The following is a 21,467-nucleotide window of genomic DNA, read 5'->3' on the forward strand; positions in this document are numbered from 1 at the left end:
GCCCCAGGAACTTCTGGTTTCACAAACTTGCAACTTTTTATAAATATTTGCCCAGATCCAATGGAAATGCCTACTTTAAAATGAGCTTATTAAAATCTTTATGCCAGCAGACCCATGGATTTGTTCCCACTGGGGGATGACTAGAATTGTAATAAGTTAAATTTCAGGGGTTCACAGTTTATAATCTTTTTCTTATGCTTCTCTACCCTAAAAGCATTTCTTTCCATGTGACAACATAAAAGATACGTTAGGTGTATTAGCCAGCTTTTGATGCAGTAACAAATATCTCCCAAATCTCCGTGGTTTACAACAATAAACATTTATTTCTCACTTGTGGCTTTGTGGTTCGACTGGAGGCCACGCTCCAGGGTATGAGCAGAGTTCAGGCCTGTTTTCTGTCTGCCCCATTCCACAATCCAGGGTGAGGGAGAGGAAGGTACCTAGGACATGATCTTTGCATGCAGAAAACAGGAGGAAAAAAACAACAAACCAAACCACACAAGCACATTTAAAGCCTCTGCTCCATCCATCATTTTTCAGTCATGCACGTTCCAGAACAAGTTCCATGACCAGGCCAACATCTCTGTGGCAGAGAAGCATAGTCCTCCCCCTTGGGGGAAGAGAACTGGGCATCTTTAGAAAATAATATAATCAAGCACAATTTGCTCCTAAAAGGTTTATTTAATTATTCATTATTAAAAATTTTTTTTTGAATGTTTATTATTTACTTTTGAGAGAGAGAGACAGAGCATGAGCAGGGGAGGGGCAAAGAGAGAGAGGGTGACACAGAATCCAAAGCAGGCTCCAGGCTCTGAGCTATCAGCACAGAGCTTGATGCGGGGCCCGAACCCACATACTGTGAGATCATGACCTGAGCCGAAGTCAGACGCCCAACCAACTGAGCCACCCAGGTGCCCCTATTTATTCTTTATATCTTCTTGTTTGCTAATCAACCAGAAATATGTTATACACTTCATTTCAGACTGCTTCCCACCAAGGCAAAGAGACAAACTCATTTCTCCTACAATCTCATTTAATGCTTACGGCATCTTAACAAGGCATCCACTTACAAGGTGATCTCTGAGTCGTGCTCGCTGGTTAGATGTGTTTTTGGTAAGTGGCTGGGTCAGAAGCCCCAACCAGGGCTGTCTGACTCTGGCTCCTGTGCTGTGTCTCTCCCCTGTATTGTGTCACACTCTCACCGTATCACACCATCCTCGCACTTTACCCCAAGCCAGAGCCGACGTACCTGGACCATCACCCCTTGGATTTGTTACAATGCAATAAAAGACATTCTCTTGTACTCGCCACAGATTTGTCACATCTGCTCAGAGACATACAACATTGATTTAAATATTTAGTGATAAACAGAGCAGTTAAACCCAACACTACTTGCCAGAAAACTAAATATGCCTCTACGTAAATTCCAAAATACGTTTTTACTACTTCTGTCTTTATCTGCACCGCATTTTTTCTGCCTGAAATATAAGACTAGCAGAGAGTCTCAAGACCAAATTTAGCTTGATTGCACTTTCTGAGATTGTGACAGTTGCAGAGAATTCAAACTGCTGCTCTAAACCCTGAGTTATAGAATTCTTAGTCCATGTGTCAGGACAGATTCTTATTTAGTCTTTCCCTCTCTCTTCAATATTGGAAGAAATGATAACCAGATCATAGAGAAAGTCCTTTTTATTCACTCCATCCAAGTCTGGAATGTACCGAGTTCCCCTAAATCAGTGGTTTTATTAGCAGTGGAATCCTTTCTTCAAATGACATGTTACAGTGTGAGACACTTTCCGAATCTTTTTATGTGGACCAGAAAACTCAGGCTGCTGTTTCCTTTGCCTGCCATGACTCTTATGTCCTGGCTCCCTCTATACAAACTTAGAAGCTCAAGTCAGATGTTTTGGCCCCAGAAAAAGAAAATAGCCCCTTCTTCATATTTGCTTATATTCAGCAAGTTTGGGACATTTCACAATATGCTACGCCCAATTCTATCTTGCTTATTTCCAGTAGCAAACATTCTCTTTCTTCAAGGTAAGAATAGTTTCCCATTCACCAACATAAGCTCAACAATCCCCATAGGATCTAGTGTGGAGTAGGCTAGATGTCATCAAAGTCATTTGAATGGAGTATTCCCATATATGCTGAAATGTGGCTGACATTCTGGGCTGGGCCATGTCACCTTCGGTGTATTACTGGAAGTACAACCTGTGACCCCATTTTTCCACCAGGGAAACACTGATCGGTGCCCTGTTGCCCTTTAATTTGCAGTAAAAATTGATAGAATCCTCCTAACATTAAGGATTACAGAAACACTAGGAAAATGTCGTCAGCACTTGGAGCATTTGGTATCAGAATATGTCTCTGCCTACTTGGCATCTAATTTGTCATTCTGTCTGTCTCCATGTTAAAATGGAGCAGGCATTCGCTAAACTCATACAGGATTTACGAGGACTTTTGTTCAATGTGTTCCTTTGCCATTCAGTGGTTTAGCGTCTTATTTTAGGAACAAGCTCCTTGTAATCAACAGACTGTGCAAAGCATCAGCAGGAAAAAAGAAAGGATCATGAGGAGAAAGCAGCTATTTAAATTTCCTGCTATAGGAGTCATGTAAAACTGAATTTATGGTGATAAGTGCACTTTCTCCAGAAAACGCCTTCACAAACAGCACATCGCTTCCCGAGGTGACCAAGGGTCCAGAGGAACCTGGTAGCAGACCCGCCAGACTTCAGGGGCAAAGCACGAAAAGACCGCCCACGCTCATTTTAGGGGTGTACCCATGCGTTGGGAATGAATGAACCGCAGAAGAAAATTCTGGAAACTTCCAAGCTACTTTTAGTGCCATACATTTTGGAAACGAGAGAAACAATGTCTGTCGTTTCCAGAGTTAGCGATCCCACATTGGTGCAGATGTTGGAACACTGTTAGTCAAAGGAGAAGATAATCGCGTCTAATACAATGTAATTAATCGAATTAAAAACGTGTTTTACGTTTCCAAATAGATTTTCCTCTAAGGTGTGTCAGATCTAACTCAGCAGAAGATTGGCTCTGGCACCTACGTTTGTTACAACCAAAAATGACCTAAGTGCTTCTATCTGCTTCAAGCCCGCCATAGTGGTAACAGGTGCGGACTGAGCAGCTTGGGGCCGGGTGAAGGACCATGTCTGCAAGGAAAACCTAAAATTAATCTCTCTGCTGTACGAATTAACCTGGTAATCTGGTGGGTTCAAGTGGGGGATAGTGGATAGAATCTCCACTCTCATATGCTTTATATGTCATGCCACTCCTTGCCTTATTCTTTTAAAAAAAAATTAATGTTTATTTTTGAGAGGGAGAAAGAGAGAGAAAGAGACAGCGTGAGCAAGGGAGGGGCAGACAGAGAGGGAGACACAGAATCCGAAGCAGGGTCCAGGCTCGGAGCTGTCCGCATAGAGCCCGACGTGGGGTTCGAACCCACGAACCCTGAAATCATGACCTGAGCTGAAGTCAGACACTCGCTCAACCCAACTGAACCACCCACGCTCTCTGCCACTCCCTGCTTTAAACCCTCCATACATGCCTACTAATTTCCCATAGGATGAAACAGAAAATCAAACTATAATCCCTAGGGAGCCAAAATATGAATACCAGGTTTTAGTTTTTCCAAGACATTTTAATAACAAGTATTAGGGAAGGTCCTGATCGTAGAATAAAGCACATTCTTTTAAATTAGCTTTATTAAATGTTAATAATTTATGTTCATTTTTCTTATTTTTCAGTTGACCAGTGAATGAAACCTTTGACATAGAACCAGACCTCCCTCATCAAGGGCTCTTTGCATATAGATGCTGGTGACTCACACACACGTCTGTCGTCAGCCAGGCTTTGTCCTGAAGCTTCCAGACACCCGCCCAAGAAGAGAAGTACTTTTCCACCGGGATGTCTCACGGTATCTTTAAATCAAGAGTCAAAAACTCAAATATTTCCCCCCCCCCAAGTTTTCTCCTCCCACGTTTCGTGGCTTAGCAGGTGGTCCCGCCATCAACCCGGGTTGCAGAAGCACTTGTGGTAGGAGGGAGAACTCACTTCCTCTCCTCCAGGAACAAACCGAGCTGGTTGCTCCCTATCAACCTCTCCTCCCAGCTGCTACCACCCAGGTTCAGGCCACCAACATCTGTGACCTGGATCACAGCAGCCCCCTCTCCACCAGCATCACCGTCCACAGAGCCGCTCCCCTAAAATCGACTTTTGACAACACCTTTGTATCTTTTCAATATTAACTCTTACGATAGGTTTGTAGGTCATGTTGGGAATTAATACTCTCGCTAAAGTAAACAAGAAGAATCCCTCCGGGGTCTTACCTACTCCTACGCACAAGCTTCACCAGCAACACCCTGGAGCAATGGCCTAGGAAGAAGTGTTACTCTCGGAAGAAGGTTCCACAAGGAATATAGCTAGCGTGATTTTTCTCTTCAGAGCCAGGAAGACTGTAAACTCCGTTGAACAATAATTCAATGCTTGCTTATTAAACATTCACTATGTTAAAGCATATGAAGAAAATTAAGACACAGTCCCCAACTTCTGTGGGTTCAGGATTTAGAGGCACACACCCCCCCCTAAGAGAAGACACATGGTTAGTGCCAACATATAAATGAAAGCCTCCCAGGGGATCTAGATCTGACGGGTGGGACCACGGCAATACCATCTCCATCAGGAGGTAAGATTCCAGCTGGCTTTAGAAGAGCCACAGAAATCACCATCTTGCACAAGACATCAGAAAACTTTTCTTTCTTGAAGCACCAGCAAGGACCCCCTTCTTGGGCTCTAAAGGTGACTCTTCAGGGAGTGATACAGGGGCATCTGGGGTTCTCAATACCACAAGAAAGGGGTGCACCCAGGACATCCACTTGTAATACACGGGGGACAACAGAAGTGAGCAGGGAGCCCTGGGAAACCACAATTGTCCCATGTGGAAGGTGAGTCCCACACCCAGGCTTCCAGGCTGCAGGAAGTGGGGGGGGACACTCTGCTGTAAGGAGGAGAGGGGGGCCAGGGCCACCCTGGGGGGGGGGGTGTGATTCACACACAGACCAGGGCTGTGCTCCCACCAACCAGGCCTCCGGCCCAAGGAAATCCCGACAGACATTGGAGCCTCTTCTCGGTCTTCGGGAGTCTGCCTTCCTCGGAACAGGAACAGGCTCCGTGCAATCAGGGGGTTCCCTCATGGCCGCCCAGGTCCCCTGTCCCCAGGCCACCACACCAGCCTAACTGCACAGACCCTCCAGATGAGGGCACAGCAGAGCTGGCTCACTTCCCCTTAAGGAGCAGCTGCCTTTGTGTGACTGGAGGGATCCTGGGTCGCACAACAGAAAGTGGCTTTGGGAAAAAAGAAACTCTCGTCAACTGCAAACCTCCTTCCCGACTGATATCACATCACACTCTCTGTGTATTAACAGCCTGTCAGATTGTATTACAGATAAGGTCTGTTTATTCTCAGGAAGATGTTTGAGATGGTCTGGAAAAAACAGATAAGGGGGAAGCTCCTTCTTAATTACAACTGACCTACTAAGCTCCATGGATTTCCTGTCACCTCCCTTCCAGGTCGCCTTTCTTCTAACAGCCTGGGCACCACGGTCCCCCCCGCACCTGCAGAAGCTACCTGGGGAAATCCGCGTGCCCCAGCTTGCCCGACACACATCTGGGAGGAGACCCAGAGGTCAGGGCTTCTGGAAGAGCCGTGGAGCTGGAGCTCTGAGCAGGTGACACGCACAGCACAGAAGGCACAGCACAGGGCGAGCTGGCAGCGCCTTCCCCATGAGGCCGCTCACCCCTCAGTGGCCCCAGGAATAGCCCTGATGGACAGCCACTGAGCCAACACTAGGTTTGGGCTCTGAAGTGTCTCTTCGTGTCCCAGCTCTCCTGTCTTCAGCCTAAAGGGCCACCCGAGGCTTTGTTACCTGACACCCGGAGCACAAAGTGCCCAGGGGCAGTGCCACAGAGAGAAGCATCCCACAGATCTACAAGCCGGGTGGCTGTTGTGGCTCACGGGGAAAACACACATACACTCACGCACACGCACACACATACCCCAAAGTGGGGAATTCGCCATCATCTCTCAGCCCTTTCATTTGTTGATTCCCTGTTGACCAAGGTGGCCTTGCTGTTCCCCTCAGCTTGACCAGCCTTCACACAGGCTCCTTCCAAGCTCTAGGCCCTGCCCTGCCCTCCTCTTCCCTCTTGAGTATTATCTTTACTTATTTATTTTTTAGAGAGAGGGAGAGAACACAAGCAGGGGAGAAGGGTAGAGGGAAGAGAGATAGAATCTTTTTTTTAAGTTTATTTATATTTATTTTGAGAGACAGAGAGAGAACTGTGAGAATGGAGGAAGGCAGAGGGAGAGAGGGAAAGAGACAATCCCAAGCAGGCTCCTCACTGTCAATGCAGAGTCCAACCTGGGGCTCAATATCATGATGGTGAGGTCATAACCTGAGCCAATATCAAGACTTGGATGCTCGGGTGCCTGGGTGGCTCAATCGGTTAAGTGGGGGACCTCGGCTCAGGTCATGATCTTGTGGTTCGTGAGTTCAAGCCCCATGTTGGGCTCTGTGCTGACAGCTCAGAGCCTGGGACCTGCTTCAGATTCTGTGTCTCCCTCTCTCTCTGACCCTCCCCCCACCTCTCTCTCTCTCTTTCAAAAATAAACATTAAAAAGAATTTTTAAAAAATAATCATGTTCTACATCAAGTAATAACTACTTTAATCATTATATTATATGCCCTGTTAAAGGCAAAATAAAAATAAGGTTTTTAGGGGTGCCTGGGTGGCTCAGTCGGTTAAGCACCTGACTTTGCCTCAGGTCATGATCTTAACGGTTCCTGAGTCCAAGCCCTGTGTCGAGCTCTGTGCTGACAGCTCAGAGCCTAGAGCCTGCTTCACATTCTGTGTCTCCCTCTCTCTCTGTTCCTCCCCTGCTCATGCTCTGTCTCTGTCTCTCAAAAATAAATAAATGTAAAAAAAAGAAAAGAGTCGGATGCTTAACCAACTGAGCCACCCAGGCACCCTGAAAGAGAGAGAATCCCAAGCAGGCTCCACGCTCATGACTTGAGCCAAAATCAAGAGTCAGCAGCTCAACTGACTGAGCCACCCAGGTACCCGTTCAGCATTTACGTTTTAAAAAAAACTTATAATTGCAAATGCCCCTTTGAGACATAATCTTTTTAAAAGCCTCGTGTCTGTTTTACAACCTGGGGCTGCCTTTTTCAGGGACTTGGGTCCCTTTGAAATGTCATCATCAAGGAACATAGCTCCCCCATCCCCCAGGCTCTGTGGGAAGACAAGAGCCAAAGTCAGAGGCACCTGACTGAGCTGTAAAACTACCTTCTGACTTGAGCACGTTCATTTTTCCTTGGGGAAAGCCCAGCTGATGAACACGTGTGGCCAAGGAACCCCCACCCTAGCTCTTAAATCTGTCTAGCCTTTGTTTCAGGGGAGTTCAGCTCAGAACGAGTCCTGGCCCCCTTTCTGTTGCAGGAGCCTTGAACGAAGTCTTCCTTCCATGTCGAACTGTGGCCAGTGCAATTTTTGCATTGATGCTATGCAAGGTTTTAGAAGTTGAGATATCGTATCCTCTACAATTTCTTGGAAGAACAAAGAAACATTTGCATTACAAAACCAATTGTGTTGGTTTATATGAAACAAGAAGAAAAGGGAGACTCTTTAAATGAAAGCAGACTTTTTTTTTCTAAATAAGAGAGAACTATTTTAAAATGTCTACATACTTTCAGGATGGCTCCCAGCTTGTGAAATGAATACACAGGATTGTGAGCAGATTCCTTGGCTAAACTTGGATTCTGAAGGGCATAGATCTGCCAGGTTCTGCGAGGAATCAGGTGCACTTTGGACAGTCTGGGGCCTGGGGCTTACCTGATAACCCCGCGGCAGCCCCGGACACAGCTCTTGCAGTCACCGCCAAAGTACCCGTGAAAATGCGTAGAAGGATGAAAACTAAAAGAACATTCGCAAAACAACCAACAGGACCAGCAGTTAACCTGAGTGAATCTGTTCTCAGTATCGGAGGAATGGCCACTAACTCCAAAGGGAATCAACATAGATGAAGAAAAGAATAAAGTCAGTGGAAAACACTGGCTTTTCGGCTGGCAATGCTGGCTTTGTCTGCCGAGGACAGAGGAAGACGGTGTCTGCCCTTGGCGTCGGCCTCCAGCTCTGAAGCAGAGTCCACAGCATCCCGAGGCCAAGAAGGCCTTCGTTCCGGAGGTCCTACTGCTAAATCCTCTCCAGCATTGTGCTCATGGCCATCACTGCCTTTTGACTCCAACTCAGATCAAAGGCCACGCATCTTCCTGGAAAAGGCTGGGACAAGGCAGGACACAGGGGCCCTGCATTCTGGTAGTGTGGTCTCTCACAAAGACACAGGAGGGCAGGGACAGGAGTAGGAGCGGCGGTGTGGGCATCACTCGAAAGTGATAGTTGTGAAGAAGAGAGAGTTAGGAGGGGCAGGATGATTTCGTCTCCTGAGCTGGTTTTCACAGGACCTAGCAGGGCTCCTAGCTGAGGACTATCAAACAGGCTAGAGAGAGCATGACCCAACCACATGCATGCTGGGTATGTACGGGCCCTGAGAAACCCCTCTGGCCAAGCTCCTAAAGAATGTATTGCAGGATATTTGAATATCAAACGTGTGAAGTTCAGGAGACAGACAAGAGGAGACTATGCGGGCGGACAGGTGCCTGGACACACGTACACGCATATACCGTGTGTATCCGGGGTAGAACTCAAACAAGTTGCTGTTTCTGATGAAAAAGAGAATTAAAGTCCTTGATGCAGCGGTGCCTCTGGGTTTCTTGGCCTCCGTCCCGCCCTGCCTCCTTTTCAAAGACACGTGCTGTCAACCTGCTCCTCCGGCTGGTCTGCTTCTCTCTACCACCCCTCCTCTGGCTTCCATCACCTGTTGTTGCTTTCTTGCCTGGTGCTAACTCCATGTGGCTTTGCAGATCAAACCTCAACCACAGAATAACCATCTTCTTTACATCTCTTACTTCAAGTTACTCAGAAAGACGGCTTAATTAGTCACTGACCAGCCAGTGGACTGGACTGTGTGTTTCACAGCTTGGCAGCTCCAGACCACAGGGTTGGGATTATACTTCCCTTGTCAAGCTGAGCCACACCACATAGATGATGAGGTTGGAGAGAAACTCTGGCCCATGCCATGCCCTCTGCCTCACTGTCATTCATGACAGGAGACGATCAAAAGACATTCTCAAGGACGCACACGTTGAGAAAATACTACCCACAAACTATTCCTGAGATGCTTTGGGGAATAGACCCTATCAAAAGCAAGTGCACAAAAGTTCAGTAGGCACATCAGGAAGACGTCTCTGGAGAAACGACATTCAGGCTGACACCCAGGGAATGGGAGGAATGTGAGGGAAAGCATTTCAGGCTGAGAAAAAGGCATATGTGAAAGTTGGATGAAGGTTGGCATATCTGAGAAACTAAAATATGGCATTTACGAAGGGACCAGACATGGAGTGGCCCGAGGGCCATGGGAAGGAGTTTAAGGAAACTTGTGGTGCCCTGTGAAGATGAGACTTTAGGGCTGGGGGGGGCGGCGGAGACAGGGAGCCACTTAGAGGGTTGGCATCATCCAGATGACATTCACGGTCAACCACACCAAGGGTGCAACAGTGGGGATGGACAGAAATAAGCAGATACGAGAACTACACACTATAAATTACTTGAGACAGAATTGAAAGCACTTGCTCACTAACAGTTTGGATGTGGAGGGTGAGGAAGAGAGAAATCAGACAGCATGGTTCGTTCATACTAAGACATGATCTTTCTCCAATTTTACCACCTCTGGAGTCACCGTGCATCTGAAATGACTGTGTCTGGCACAGGCACAGAGCGGCTGCTGTTGCCAGGGCTGCACAGCCTACTCGCAGAAGGCCTCCAGGAGCTGGGGAAACGCCCGGAGACAACGGTGGGCTATGACTCACCTGCGCACCATTGATTGGATGATGGTGTTGTGTGGACCACAACCACATGGGGTCTGGAGACCCAGGAGACTGTGGCTCCAGGATGTGAAAGAAATGAGGAAATCCTTACATTTATTTTACATACATTCTTATTTGTTACATACAGTAACATCGGATTCTTTCAACCTGTGTTTCTAAGAGATCTAAACAAGTTTTTAATCACTATGCAAGAAAAATGCTAAGTGACAAGATGCCTTTGGGTCACAGTTCGACAGGCTTCATTTTCCTCCTTTCTGACTGGCACACAGACTAATGATCTAGTTTAAGAGTCATGGTATTTTATATTTGATGGACCAAGGTAACTCCTAAGTTGCTTGAATAACTGGGTATATGATCGTGTCATTGACTGAAGTGCAGGAGACAGAGAGACCTCAGGACACCAGAGGCGGTCACAAAGTCTCTCCGTTCACCTTTTGAAGTTAACGTCACTCTAACATGAAAACCTAAAACAGATAGAAAGACCTAGGCCCTTTTACTTATATGAGAGAGGCCAACACTCTAAACAAAATACTTACAAACCCAAATCAATAAAACATTAAAAATACATTACCCTGTGACCAAGTAAAAATTTAAGGACAATAGATTATTCCAAAATACATACATATAATGAATCATATCAAAAGATCCAGAAAGACACTTAGAAAAAAATATGATAAAATTAAAAATATACTCCTGGAAAAAAATTCTTTTGGGAAACCAGGAATTGTAAGATGCTTCTTTAAACTGACTATTATTAATAGCCCCTGCTATTTAAAACTCTTTTTGAAGTTCTAGCAAATTAGCAACATGTGAAACAAAATAAGAGCCGTAACTACCAAAAGCAGGGGGAAAAAATGCCTGCACACCATTTCAAACAGATTCGTGTCATGACAAGGACGAAGAGAGGGAGGACAGGGAGAAGAAGAAAAATAAATGCTTACTGAAGACTTATTATTTGTAAAACAATATGGTAACCATTTCATATATACCAGTGTTCTTCAACCTTCCCCAAATCCCACAGAGTATATTAAAAATAATCTCTTCGAATTGATAAAAATGTTCAGCTATGCAGCTGAACCAAAGAAGAAAGAACAAAATCTCTTCCTATATATTGGCAATCAACTAGTAGAAAACATAATAGCAGGGCACCTGGGTGGCTCAGTTAGTTAAGCGTCCTACTCTTGATTTCCGCTTAGGTCACGATCTCGTGGTCATGAGACAGAGCCCTGTGTGGGGCTGCAACCTCAGTGTGCAGCCTGGTTGAGATTCTCTCTCTCCCTGCCCTCCCCCACTTGTTCTCTCTCTCTCTCTGTCTCTCTCTCTCTCTCTCTCAAAACAAATAAATCAACATAAAAGAAAAAGAAAATGTAATAACAACAACAACAAAATCAGTTTACAGCAGCAACATTTAAAAGAAAATACCACTGAGTAAGCCTAGTAAAGAAATTAGGATTCAAAACCTTTATTTAAAAATACTTGAATACAAAGAGAAGCATACTGTGACTTGTAATGAGAAGGCAGCACCATGGAAGAATAAGGATTCCTCCCCAAATTAATTCACATAGTGACTTTACTACCAATCAAAATCTCAATATGATTTTTAGAGAACATAATAGAATGATTATCAAGCTGATAAGAAAAAGGCCTGCATGTTAAGAATAGCAAGGCAAATTTTAGAAATTAGATGAGGGGGTAGTTTCCTACCTTATATTAAATATTTTTAACATTACAAGAGTTATGCCCAGAGTCACAGATAGGTAAATATCATAAAATCAGTAGCTCAGAAAGAAAATTACTGTGAAGTTAATTTAAATTACTTTTGTTTCTTTTGAAACCATCAAATACTTGTGCGCACCTATGGAGCAGGTGCCGTGTCAGCTCTGGGTACACATCAGAAAACAAGAGATGCGGTTCCCAACTTCGTGAGTCTCTCTGTCTAGTGGCAAAGATAGATAGATAGCAAACAAGGGAATAATAATATATAACTTAGAATTTTTAATGCATGCTGTGAAGGAAAGAACAGGATAGAGGAGACCAAAGTAACGGGCGGGAGAAAGAACATGTTGTACGTCAGGTGGTTGGAGGCCGCTGGTGCTGGTGACCTTGAGGCAGAGCCATGAAGGACAAGGAAGGGGCGAGATGGGTGGAGGGGGGGAAGAGCTTTCCAGGCAGAGGAGCCAGAGCAGGCCAGCACTTTGGGATGGAGCCAGCGTGGAGCACTTGAGGAGGGAAAGAAGCCATGTGTGGAATACACTGAATGTGTCAGGGGACATCTCCATAAAAGCTACCACTGAGTGGTGTGAATCAACACACACTTATCACTCTCAGTTCGGTTAAAACTGCTCTCATTCAGGTCTTCCTGGGCTAAAACCAAGGCATCAGCAGGGCTGTTCTCCTTTCTGGGGCAAAGGGAAAGCACTGGTTTCCCTGCCTTTCCCAGCTTCTGGGGGTCACCTGCACCCCTTGGCTTGTGGCCCCTTCTTCCGTATTGACAACCAGCAAATGGGGTTGTCTTTCTCGTGTCCTATCGCTCACTCTTTGCCTCTCTTCCACTTAGAAGAGCACCGTGGTCACATGGCCCTGGGAATCTGGGAGAACTTCCCTCGCTTAAGGTCAGCAGATGAGCACCACTCATTCCCCTTTCCACATCAACTAATGCAGTCATGGGTCCCAAGGATTAGGACGTGGGCATCTGTTGGTGGCATTATTTTGCCAATGACAGCATTCAATGCCCTCATATCAACTCAAGGAGAATTTCTCTGTCTCTCTGTCTCTCTCTCTCTCTGTTTTTCTCCTTCATCCAGAGGATAAAGGTATTATCTTATTTTCCTTCCTTTTTCCTTTTAAATATTAAACATTACACATGTCTTACATTGTAGAAGAAGGTGAGTTACCAGACGCAGGTAATTCTGTTTGCAAGGAAGGAAGGGGAATGAATTTTGGATGTGCAAACAGAGGTAAGCTGCATGCTGTGCTTACAGAGTCGGTAAGAATACTCTCTCCTGGTTATCAGCAGCTTTCTTTTCAGAGACTTGATGCTCGGCTTCACTACACCAGGAATTCTTCTTGATGCTAAAGGAAAGTTTGAGGGCTGATTTGTCTTTTTTTGTTTGTTCTTTTTTTTCTAAACAGGACAAGGCATATACACACAAACACTTGTTTCTTCCCAACCTAATTCCTCTTTCTGAAGTGGCTTCAATCCCAGATTGTTGACTTCTAAACAAAAACTAATCAGTCTCTGGCAGGAAGAATTCTGCATCCCATCAGGGTGTGACAACACTCCCGGGCAACAGTGGGGAGCTGGAAAACAGTCAAGAAACAAGAGGTAAATGGGAAAGCTACCTGAATGCTACTAACAGACCCCTCCAGACACCTGCACAGACAGCTTTAGGGTCACCTCAAGACCACTTCGCTTGTCCCAGCCCGGATAAAGCATGGCAGGCGAGGAAGCCCAGCCTGGGATGGCATTGGCTCCACATGCTGGGAATTGGCCTGCTCTGTGGAGCCACGATGGAACCCAAGAAAGCTCACTCAGGAAAAGTCAGCATTTAGCAGTAGTTGCCCACAGACAACACCTGGACAGGACACCCAGTCAGAAACGTTGATAGCAACGCTAACTTCATTTTCCTCAAATTTCCGTAAAGGCTGTCTCTGATTTGTCCATTCCCACACTTAGACTCAACTCCTAGACAGAAGAGGCAGGAATGAATATGGGCTCTTTCCAGTTTTCTAATCTCTTATAACCACCTAGCACCTGACCTGTTGGTGTCTGCTTTCTCTCTTTTGCGCTTTTTGGTTTAGTCTATTTAGCTCTTTCTCTCTGGCTGTACTATTCAGAGAGAGGACTTAGCAGCAGTAAACCATAATAGCTACCAGATATTAGCTACGACTATGTGCCTGCCTTTTATACACAACATATTTAATTCTTCTCAATAATCCCTAAAATTAAGTTAAGTCAGAACCAGAACAATGGTGTTGGAGATGGGGGAAATGAAGCGTTCTTAGAATGGTTTAGACTTTGTCCCCACCGCAACGTGATGCACCTGTATCTATTATAGCGTGAATGGCCAAAGTTCCTTGCTGATTAAAACAGCCTTACTCTGGAACCAAACTTCATACCCGCCCTTTTGTGCCTTCTGATCATGTCTTTTGTATGGGGGTATCCTTTCTGTTGGAACAGAAGGCAAAGAAGTATTACGTGGAACAACTCTGGCAGAAACTACAAAAGGGAAAATGTGACAATATAATTTTGGCTTAATAAAATTTATTTTAAGAAGGCATATTTATTATGTATTTTATATATGGTTTAACATAAAACTTCTATCTATTAAGTGGATATATTTTCTGAAAGTTTAACAACCAGGCAATTCAATGGTAATAAATGAATTAAAATGGAAAATAGATTCTGACCATGGTCATTCCAAGCAAAACATATGTTTTCCATCTCATAACTAACTTGAAACTGACAAACCAGTAGGATGTCTGACTTGGTTGGTGAGTTACCAGGATTGACTTTACCAAAAAAGGAAGTTTTTAATTTGTGGTATTTTAGTATTTAGTTTGTGGTATTTTCTGTGGATGGAAGTGATACCTATCCGAATATGTCCCTTGAAGCTACGCTGTGCATAAATATGGATAGGTTCATGAGCTTAAGGTCAGTCACAGGAGAGGGTGGGTGTGAAGAGAAGTTAGCTATCCATTACAATCCAGTGTGAGAAGTGCCATCAGGGGACCACACCACTTGTAATTCTCAAGAAATCACAGAGGACAAAAGAAATCATAGAGGAAATCATGGAGATGACAGATGGGTCATTCCAGATAGGAAGAAATAATCCAACCCCAAAACTAAGTAAAGGGAGATTGATGCAGATACCTGGCAAAGTTTCAGAAGTACTTTTAGCAGATGGTTATAAAGGTAAAAAGATGCTTACTAGGAACCAGAATGGGTTCTTCAGTAAAACCATTTTCAAATGGCTTACTCTGCTACAAGATGCAGAGAATATAAAAGAAATCGTGTGAATTGATTTCAGCAAGACATTTGGCCAAGTTCTTTATAATATTTTAGGATCTTATAAGGAGATGTGGTTTGAAAATACTTGAGTGGGTTTATATCTGGCTGAATAAATTGAGGTAGAAAATACGATTCTTATCAACCAGAAGAGGAAGCTCCAGAGAGCAGCTGTTAGTTGGATAAAGATGTAGGAATCATCTTTATTAAATTTGCAGCTGACACAGGCTAAGACGGATGGCCAATGCCTCAAACGACACAGCCAAGATTCAAAACAATCCTGATAGACATGAATGATGGACTGACACCATTAGCATGACATTTAACAGGGGTATGTGAAATCATACTCAGACAAGACAGGAGAGACAACTAAACATCAGTGTCACTTAGAAAAAGGTGTCGATTTTGTTTTAGTTTACTAAACGCTCAAAATGGATAAACAGTATGCCATAAAAATTTTACTTTTCTCTAATAAAAGAATAATATCCAAGCAAAAGATGTAACAAAATCCTACTATGCTATATACAGGTTTTTTTCTGCTTGGGATTCCCTCTTGTAAGAGGAACATAGAGAAATTTGCTCAGAAGAAGGTGATCATGAAGAGATCATGAAGGGATCATGACCATCCCACATGAAGACTGAAAGAAACAGGGATGGAGCAGGTCTCCAAATATTAGAAGGATTGCAGAGAGAGGGTAAAAGAATGAGCTGTTGAAATTCAGTTCTAATTGTGTTACTCTCCTTCAAATCCCTCAAGAGTTACCGACTTTCATTCAGTGTACGTTTCTTTCTTCATCCTATAAAAGCCCTTCATTGGCCTCCACATTTTGTCTTCTTCCTGCTTTCCATCCCTCTGCCATGGCCCCCCACGCTGCCATATTCCAGGTCCCAGCAATTCTGAAATTCACTCAGTTCCTCAAAAACGTATTCTGCCCTGTCTTCAGGTTTCTAGGCTTTCTGTTCCTTCTGTTTCGGATTCTCTTCCTCAGTGGCTCTGCTGCACCAGAGTGTGCCTCCAAGGTCTCAGTTTGATAACTTCCTCCAAGAAGCTGAAATTGGCCTGTGGTCTCCTACATAAACATAGGCTTGGTGGGGATCTCTGCTCTCAGAACTAGGCCCCCAATCTTTGAACTAGACTCCCCACCCCCAGGGGGACTGTTTACACTGCATCCTATCATCTAAAACATCCCCCCATACATGCACACGGGGCCCTGTAAGGTCGTGAAAACAGAGGCCCAAATCTCTTGTACCACGGCATCCCCATTACCCAGGGCAGCAAAAGGACTAAACAGACAGACATTCGTTTTTCAAGAGAGGGCAAATTAAGAACCCTGTGGGAAAGCCATGGGAAAGAAAATCGTTGCTCAAATCTGGAACACACTTCCCTTCCTCTCTGCCCTGATTTCCAGGATTGAGGCAACTGCTTCCCCCCAGACCTTCCAGCTCAGCTAGTTTGTTGTCTTGTACCGACTCACCCTAGGAAGGAACGTTTGCTTGACCCTCTAGGCCCAGCACCAGACAGGCTTCTGTTCTCCTATTATTCTCTGCACTGTGGAAAACTTATAAATTAATGAAATAATTTTTATTTGATTCTTGAGGCAATTCCTTAAAAAAATATGTGTTCTTTCTGAACAATTGACAGCCCACATTCTGAATCTAAATTCCTCTCCAGGTATTGAAGTTTAGAAGGAGTAGCAAACCCATTTACAATATGCTATATTTAGCATGGCAAAAAATAAAAGACTTATTTGTTGAGAACTAATAGCTTCTCCAAAAATACACACTTCTACTTTGTAAAAACCTTGAGGGTTCACAAAGTATACTAATTAAGTGTGTGGGTCTGAAAGCCTTTTATTCAGATCCTTATTTTTCCCTGTGAAGTAAGAAACCAACAGAAATAATTTACATGAATCAATAGCTTACTAGTAATCTCTAAGTCTATACTAACATAATGACGAGCATGAGTTCTATTCATAGTTTATGTCCCTAAGCATATGTGATGTAGGACACGACAAAAGTCCCTCATGTGATGTGAGTGTTTTTCTTCCATAACTGACCTGTAGGGAAATGTCTGTTCATGTACATGCACAGTTTATTTATATCAGTATCCATTAAAAATCTCACATTTCAAAAACACATCTGGAAAGTAGTAGAAATACTCTTTGTCTTTTTGTCTTTCCATCTGCTTAAAGCACAGAGCATTAATTTGGAATTGGGCCCCAAAAGCAACTGAGGGAAACACATCGAAGAGATTCTGTTTTGGGTGAGCCTGTAGGACACACACTCCTCCCAGTTCTATTCCTCTATGTTCTGACTCTAATGCCCACTCGGTGGCACCAAGCCAAATTCCCTGCAAAGGTCACTCTGGGGTAAGGATTGGGAAGCAGGAAAGAGCTTAAAAGGAGGAGAATATAATTACCAAATGTCCAGTCCATTTTATAAAAGCTTTTTAAAGCCTAATAATAAAATGTCCAGATTATAAATTGTGGGATTATCTTTTACAGCAAACTGTATTCCAAACAACACTGGGAAAATGAATTGCTTTATCTGCATTTAATCACTACACAGTATAAACTTTTCAATTCTCCTGAAAGTGTACAGGACTGAGGTTTTTAGTTTTTTGTGTTTTTTTTCTGAAAAGAGCATTTTCACAATGGAGTCTGTTCATAAATTTCTGTGCTATGTTTAGTCGAAAAAAATTACGACAAAATTTGCTGAGTCTTCACCTACTAATGCCAGAGACCCTGCAGTACCCCTATCCCCTGACACTATAACATAGAAACTGTGACATTTTAATGAGCTGTAGTGTCCTCAGAGCCAGAGCTCACTTGATAATGACCTGCATTTGATTTGAGCTCAAATTGTGTGGGCATCCCTGCCGTGCCCCCACTTATTTTATTAAAGACAATCACATTTCCAAAGGAGTTTTGGCAGTTATTTTTAATGTTTCTTCTCATCCTGAGAGCTTTTATTTCTTGCACATCCAAAAGGCACTCAAAAGGTTAGAAAAGACAGTCCAAGGTGCTTGCAAAGGGACTCGGCAGAGTTCAATGAAAACTGCAACCAACATGAAAATAACCAAAGACAGAAGGGCTTTCAAGTGAATCACATACAGCCTTTCTCAATTCTGCCAGTCTTGTTTCACTCTCCCAGCACATAGTATGATACCACGTGAAATATTTTTTCTAAGTGCAGTATGTGTCTGGAAAGGTATTATCTTTTAGAATGCTCATGTGAAAGCTAAACAGTTTTTCAAATGAGGCTGCTAGTGTCCCAAATAGATGTAAAAATTCACTTAGAAGAATTGATTTGTGGCACAATGCACAAACAACATAATGAAAACATGAATTTTATTATTTTTACTTGCCCAGTTTTACTAATCAGAAAGTATGCTGTTTGGCTTAATCAGTACAGTTGGTTTTATTGGTATATTGGCTTTATTTTATGGAATATGGCCAGATCTGAAATTCACCCTCTGATGGTAACTCTTACTGTCTCTATGAATACTGGAAGGAATGTGCTAATCCTTCTGAGGATCATCCCAGAAGATCTACATGTCACATTCTGAACTTAAACATCTCCAGAGGAAAGTGTAGGCTCCTGGATTGCTGTTGAAGGGGCATTGCTTAATCTGAGATGCAATTGTGGGAGATACAGAATTCATTTTCCTAAATATATAAAGGTAAATAAGTTGAAATACCGAGTGACATTGGGTGGAATTTCTGGAATTGTTTTTAAGTTAGTCAACATAGCTTATACTATATCCCTTAATGGGTTTATCTCACAATACCATGGAGAGTAGATTCCCAACCACATGGTAAGACTTAATTCTTTTGGAGACCAATGTCTAAGATACAGTAGTAGGCAGAAAATTATAGTTTAAAATTTTTATCTAACATAATGTTACATTGTTGTACTTCAAACAAGAATTGTGAGTAAAAGCAAACCAACAAAGAATACATTCCAAAGGGAAGAATAGAGCCTCATCAAAGCTTTCTTTTTTCACAGACTAATCAGTCAGATAGTACAGAGTTGTGAAATCCCTTTTTCACTTTCTTGAGCCACCTTATCTAGGAAATTTTTCATTGCTCTTAAATTACCAATACTTTTCTTCTGATTTGAAGTAAAGAAAAACTAGATTGATGGTTAAAGAGGAACTTAAAAAAGATGTCGGAAGAACCAAGTAGGGAGAAACGTTGTTTTCCCATATTGGAAAGAGGAAAGAAACAACTTCTATAATTGACATGATTGAGAGGTATAGGGGCGGTGAGGGTGATGATGCACATCTCACCTCTCGGCTCCTTGCTGTCTGGCTTCATATCCCGTGCCATTTGATTCAGAGCCTTCGGGTTGCTCTGCTTGCTCCTGGCAACCAAGCCAATCCTGCAGTGCTAAGTTAGGAAATGTTCCTACACAGCAATTCATTCCGCTTCCGGTCCCAGCTGCTGCTGTGTTGCTGGGTTGGCTCCTATTACTAGCTTTGGCAGTCATATCCCAAAACTATTTTTATATACCATACCATTTTTTGTGAACTTGTTTTTGAGGAAAACTGCATACCTAGTGCTGAAGTTTGATCTGGCCAATAAATCATTCCAAATATATATGGGAACTGGCTGATGGGCCCTTGGAAGGGTACTAACAATATGAAAAACTAACTAAAGAAGTGTTTAGTTACGATCCAAGGAACTCTCCAGGCACAAAATCAATCTTCTCATAATCTGGAAAAAAAATGAGCTGAGAATGACCACAAAAAGAAAAGGAGATGAGGAAGAACAGAAGGAGGAAGAGAGTGAGAATTTTATGGAGGAAGAGTAAAAGCAAATGTGATTCTTCTTCAAAGTTCTCAACAGGCTTATCTGCTGTGTAAAGGTGCTGGGTATAAAAATCATCTGCCCATGGTGGTGAGGTCAAGGTCACAGTCCAAGTTTCATTTGAGAAACTCAGTTTTTTGCACAAATCCTTTCCAAAAAACCTGAGATCACACTTCAGTAAGTCACTACTAATATATACATGTGTGGATGTGTGTGTGTGAATGAGCATGTGACATTAGGAAATATGTCATCTACTGTTCTATAGCTAATGAGACTATAAGGAAGAATGAAGGAAAAGTAAACCTAAATTCATGTATATAAAAACAGAAACTTCAGCCCAGCAGGCCAGGGTAGACAAGCTGAAAATCAGTGAGCTAATGAGAAGGCATGCAAGGAAGTCACATAAAGGACAGAAAAGTACATTCAAAGAAAGTAGAAGAAAGAAAATAATAGAAGAAGAAAAAATATATAAATTATAAACAAATATACAAGACAAAGGAACAACACAATCAAACTTGGCCTCCTTGAAAAAAACTAATGGACTTTTGAGGCACCTGGGTGGCTCAGTCAGTTGAGTGTCTGCCTTTGGCTCAGGTCACGATCTTGCAGTTCATGAGTTGGAGCCCCACATCAGGTTCTGTGCTGACAGCTCAAAGTTCGAAGCCTGCTTTGGATTCTGTGTCTCCCTCTCTCTCTGCCCCTCCCCCACTCATACTCTATCTCCCTCTCTTTCTCAAAAATAAATGAACATTTAAAAAAACTTATGAACTTCTCATGGTAATGATCAAGAGGTAAAACAACAGAAGGTCCAAATGATCAGTATTGTAAATGAAAAGAGGAACATCCTAATAGAAACTGAACATATTGAAAATATTTTAAAAGGATATTTTGAGCACATTTATGCCAATGAATATTTAAATTTAGGGAAATTGGCCAACTTCTAGTAAAATACAATTTATGAAAGCCAATTAGAAAGACAGAATCAGGTGGGAGGGAGGGGAGGGTGGGTGATGGGCATCAAGGAGGGCACCTGTTGGGAGTAGCACTGGGTGTTGTATGGAAACCAATTTGACAATAAATTTCATATTAAAAAAAAATAAAGCCAAAATAGTTGTAAAATGTGCAACATCCCTACAAAGAAAAGTGTAAGACTTTATGGAAAGAAATTAATGAAGATGTAAATAAATTAATGGACAAAATTAAAGACTCAATATTCTAAATCTAACATAACAATTTTCCCCAAATTGATCTATACGTTTAATACTATCCCCATAAAAATTCCAATGGGTATTTGTGCATGCATGTGTGCCTGTGTGTGCGTGTGTGTGTGTGTGTGTGTGTGTGTGTGTGTGTATAAACTGATAAACTAGTTCTGAAATTTATCTGGAAATACAGTGTCATAATACCCAAAACAATATTTAAAAAGAAGTACAAACCTAAAATGCATATTTCTAAGTGAATGTAGCCTATCTGAAAAGGCTACATGCTCTCTGATTCCGACTCTGTGACATCCTGGAAAAGTCAAAAGGTTAGAGACAGTACAAAGATCAGGAGTCACCTGGAGGTGGGGATGGGGTGCACTGAACAGGCAGAGCACAGAGCAGTGAAAATACTCTGTATGATAACATAATG

General features: G+C 43.0%; 1 long non-coding RNA gene across 2 annotated transcripts in view; it reads right to left on the minus strand.

Moving 5' to 3' along the window:
- LOC128312394 (uncharacterized) overlaps positions 1-21,467 on the minus strand; it is a 34,886-nt gene that overhangs the window by 6,676 nt on the left and 6,743 nt on the right. Inside the window, exon 1 of one of the 2 annotated variants that reach the window (XR_008291669.1) lies at positions 332-11,082. The exons of the other annotated variant lie outside the window; for it this stretch is intronic. This is a non-coding gene — a long non-coding RNA (uncharacterized LOC128312394). Of the gene's footprint in view, positions 1-331; positions 11,083-21,467 lie in introns of those variants that run through there. 2 annotated transcript variants of the gene reach the window in all.

Source organism: Acinonyx jubatus, chromosome D3 (assembly GCF_027475565.1).
Source record: "Acinonyx jubatus isolate Ajub_Pintada_27869175 chromosome D3, VMU_Ajub_asm_v1.0, whole genome shotgun sequence".
In the NCBI taxonomy this organism is placed as follows: Eukaryota; Metazoa; Chordata; class Mammalia; order Carnivora; family Felidae; genus Acinonyx; species Acinonyx jubatus.